Here is a 4,093-nt window from a genome sequence, read left to right on the forward strand (position 1 = left end):
CTTTGCATTTCCCTTGAAGGCTTTGCATCATCTTCTAAATAAATCCTATGGGTACATTCCAAGGGACTTATACCTTTTATATTAGTCATTGTCCATCCAATAGACTTTTTATGCTTCTTAAGGACCTCTAGCAATTTATCTTCTTGTTCACTAGTTAAGTGAGAAGAAATTACCACAGGGAAGGTGCTTTGTGGTCCTAAGAAAGCATACTTCAACTCCAATGGAAGAGGTTTGAAGTCCAAAGTTGGGAATTGCTCCTCCGAAGGCTTGAGGGTTGATGTCAATGGTGGAAGTTGCTCAAATTTTGGCCTCCATGGTGGTGTAACTTGCTGACCTATTGAGGAAACAAAAGATGAGTCATTAACATTATCAAATATTTTCAAATCTTCTTCAAATTCTTCTAAAGAATCAATAAGTTGAAAGTAATGTGTAGAATTTTCATCAATGAAATTTTCCAGCAAATTCACTTCATGAACTTCTTCAACTTCTTGCGGTTGCCTGCAAAGATTAAAAATATTTAGCTCCAAGGTCATATTTCCAAAACTCAACTTTAAAACTCCACTTCTACAATTTATGAGTGCATTAGAAGTAGCCAAAAAGGGTCTTCCTAAGATAACAGGTGCTTGGAAGGTAGAATGATTAGTCAATTGCATGTCGAGTACGACAAAGTTTACTGGATAGTAGAATTTGTCTACTTGAACTAAAACATCTTCCACAACACCCCTTGGAATCTTTATAGACCTATCAGCCAACTGCAATGTGATAGAAGTAGATTTCAACTCACCCAATCCAAGCTGAACATAAACATTATAAGGCAATAAGTTCACACTTGAACCTAAGTCTAATAATGCTTGGCCTATTTTTGAGCTCCCTATCATGCAAGCTATGGTAGGGGATCCTGGGTCTTTGTATTTGGGAGGAGTGTTGGTTTGGATAATAGCACTAACCTGCTCAGTAAGAAAAGCTTTCTTTTGCACATTCAATTTTCTTTTTACGGTACATAAATCCTTTAAAAATTTAGCATAGGTAGGAATCTGTTGAATAGCATCTAACAATGGCATATTAATCCTAACTTGCTTAAAAATTTCAAGAATTTTCGCGTGATGCTTATCTTTGTGCAAAGGGGCTAACCTTTGAGGAAAAGGTGCAAGTGTAGTGCTTGGGACACTTTCAGATTTCAAAGGATCATGTGCCTCATTTTCAGAAGGAGGTTTAGAAGTGTTACCATTCTTTTCTACCTCTTGAGCTGGAATGCCAATCACCTTACCACTTCTCAAGGTTGTAATAGCCTTGACTTGCTTGACATTTGAATCTCCTGCCACATTTTGAAATTGGTGGTTTTGGCCTTGGGGATTAGGTTGAGATTGTGCAGGGAATTTCCCTTTCTCTTGAGCACTCATGGTTGTAGTCAACCTTGTGACTGACCCTTGAATCTCAGCAATGGCTTGTGAATTTTGACTATTGATAGCAGCTTGGCTTTGCATGAATTGCTGAAAATTGGTGGACAGCTGCTGGAAATTGTTGGATAATTGCTGGAAATTGTCTTCAAGGTTCTTTTTCTGGGCTGGCACCATGTGGTTGGCATACTAAGATGGTCCTGGACCTCCTGGGGTAGTGTAGGGTACAATTTGTGAAGGACCGACTATGTTGGGTGTAGGTAAAGCAGCTTGATCACCTCTCCAACTGAAATTAGGGTGATTTCTCTATCCCGAATTGTAGGTGTTGGAATAAGGACCTGAAAAAGATTTAGCAACCATATTAATAGCATTAGATTGTTCCAAAAGAACTTCTTTAAAAGCTGGAATGGTTGGGCAATCATTAGTTGAATGCCCTTGGCCTTCACAAATATTACAGCTCAAGGTAATCTGAGGTACAGCTTGTACTTCATTCACTTTCTTCAGTTCTATGGTTTCTAATTTCTTAGAAATCATAGCCAACCTAGCATTCAAATCATCTACTTCTCTCAGATTATATTTCCCACCCCCTGAAATTGTCCTTGAACTTTCCGACCTATCATGAACATCAGATGTATCCCATGATTATGAATTTTCAGCTAGATAATCAAAATATTCAAAAGCTTCCTCAGGTTCTTTGTTAAAAAACGCTCCATTACACATGGTCTCCATAAATTGTCTCATTTTTTGTTGCAACCCCTCATAAAAAAAACTAATGACCTTCCAATTCTCATATCCATGATGGGGACATGCATTTAAAAGGTCTTTGAATCGTTCCCAACAATGATAAAATGTTTCCACATCCTTTTGGTCAAAATTCATGATCTGTCTTTTTAAGGCATTGGTTCTATACATGGGAAAAAATTTCTTTAAAAAATCCATTTGCATTTCTTGCCAAGTTCCAATGGATCTTGGTCTTAAGGAATTCAACCATGTCTTAGCCTTGTCTTTTAAGGAAAATGAAAACAGTTTCAATCTTATGACTTCATCAGTGCATGTTCTATCCATGAATGTAGAACACACTTCTTCAAATTCTTTGATATGCAGATAGGGGTTTTCAGATTCCATACCATGCAAGTGTGGTAACAATGGAATCATCCTGGGTTTGAAATTAAAAGCATTTGCATTAATAGGTAAAATGATACAAGAAGGTGTGCTAGTCCTAACAGGCTGAAGATATTCTCTAAGAGTCCTGTTTGGATTCTCCACTTCCCTATCATGATGCTCATTTTCAGCCATGATACTATCAGTGTCTGATGATGATTCTACAGAAGATGATGCAGAGCTAAAAGATGTCAATGATTCTGTCCTAAACAGTCGAGATGTATGGTCTCTAGTCCAACTAGTCATACAATCAAGAGCAGATAATCAAAGACCATGAAAAATAAACAGAGAGAAGGGGAAAAAAAATTAGATGTCACCCAGGCTGTGGAAAGGTTCACAGCTCCACAACGTCCTCTTAGCGGTAGAGGAATGCTCTAATAAGCACCAGTTGTCCCCGGCAATGGCGCCAAAAACTTGACTCGTAGTCGAATGTGCTTCCAAGTGTAGAAGTGTCAAGTTGTATTAAGGATAAGTCCAGAATCGTATTCCACAGGGACAATGGGTTATCAAAGCGTATAGGAGATTTGTGAGTAACAAATGAATCAAGTATGAGTGATGAAAATAAAATTCAAATGCAATGAAAAAAAGATAATCGAAGTTAAAATAAGAGTTTCTTAAGAAAAACAAATTAACGAACACTTGGGTTGGGTATGAGACTCTCTTTATTTCGGATTCTAGATAATTTTCTCGATTAACAATCCAGTCAAGGCATTGATAAACGGAAGATAAAAAGTTATGCTCAAGCTTTGCAATATTTTTTTCTAATGGATTCTCTACTTTACTAGCCGAATATACATTAACAATCAATCGAGAGAAGCCTTGATAATTTTCAAGCTTTTGTTGTGCCTTACGTCAACAACAAAACAAGAGTAAGAGCCACAATCTACTTTCAATTCAAATCCGACTAGTAATATAGAGTAATCATCATTTATCGACAAAATATTGCACTATACTAGAATCCAAAACAAATCAAGCTTCATTCCACATCCCAAGTTTCAAAAATTACCTACACATGATAACTCTAACAACAAAGCTTAGTCTAAGTAAAGCCATAACAAAAACGGAGAAGAAATAAAAATAAATAAATAAAACCACAAGCTCCACGCCGACTCAACTAAGAACTTAGGAAAGAAAACTGGGCAACTAAAAAAAATAATAAAACTGAAAATGAGTCCTCTGAAATAACAACTGAAAAACACTACAACGTAAAGCAAAAAAAATGAAACCAGCGCTGCAAGGCCACCGTCTCCCCTGCGTCTCTAAAGGAATGAAAATGTGAAAAAAAAAAAGAAAACATCCAAAAGAACAATGAAACCCGAGAGGAAGAGAGGGCCTTCTGTCCGTCTGAAATCTTAAACTAAAGACTAGTAAAATAATAAAAATGAGAGAGTTCTGAAATGAAAAAAAAAAAAAAGAAACTAAAACAAAAAATTCCCAAAAAAAAAAATGAAAAAGTAAGTAAATTAAATGCTGAACGGAACGGAAAGAAAGAAGACTGGTGCTGAACGAAATAAAGAAAAAAAAATAAGCAAATG

At 36.5% G+C, this 4,093-nt stretch overlaps 1 non-coding gene across 1 annotated transcript; it reads left to right on the top strand.

Annotated features, from left to right (window-relative positions):
- Positions 1–2,187: 2,187 nt before the first annotated feature.
- LOC122293659 lies at positions 2,188–2,295 on the top strand. The gene has a single exon (XR_006237330.1). It is a non-coding gene; the product is annotated as a small nucleolar RNA R71 (small nucleolar RNA).
- The last annotated feature ends 1,798 nt before the right edge of the window (positions 2,296–4,093 follow it).

Source organism: Carya illinoinensis, chromosome 1 (assembly GCF_018687715.1).
Source record: "Carya illinoinensis cultivar Pawnee chromosome 1, C.illinoinensisPawnee_v1, whole genome shotgun sequence".
Lineage (NCBI taxonomy): Eukaryota > Viridiplantae > Streptophyta > Magnoliopsida > Fagales > Juglandaceae > Carya > Carya illinoinensis.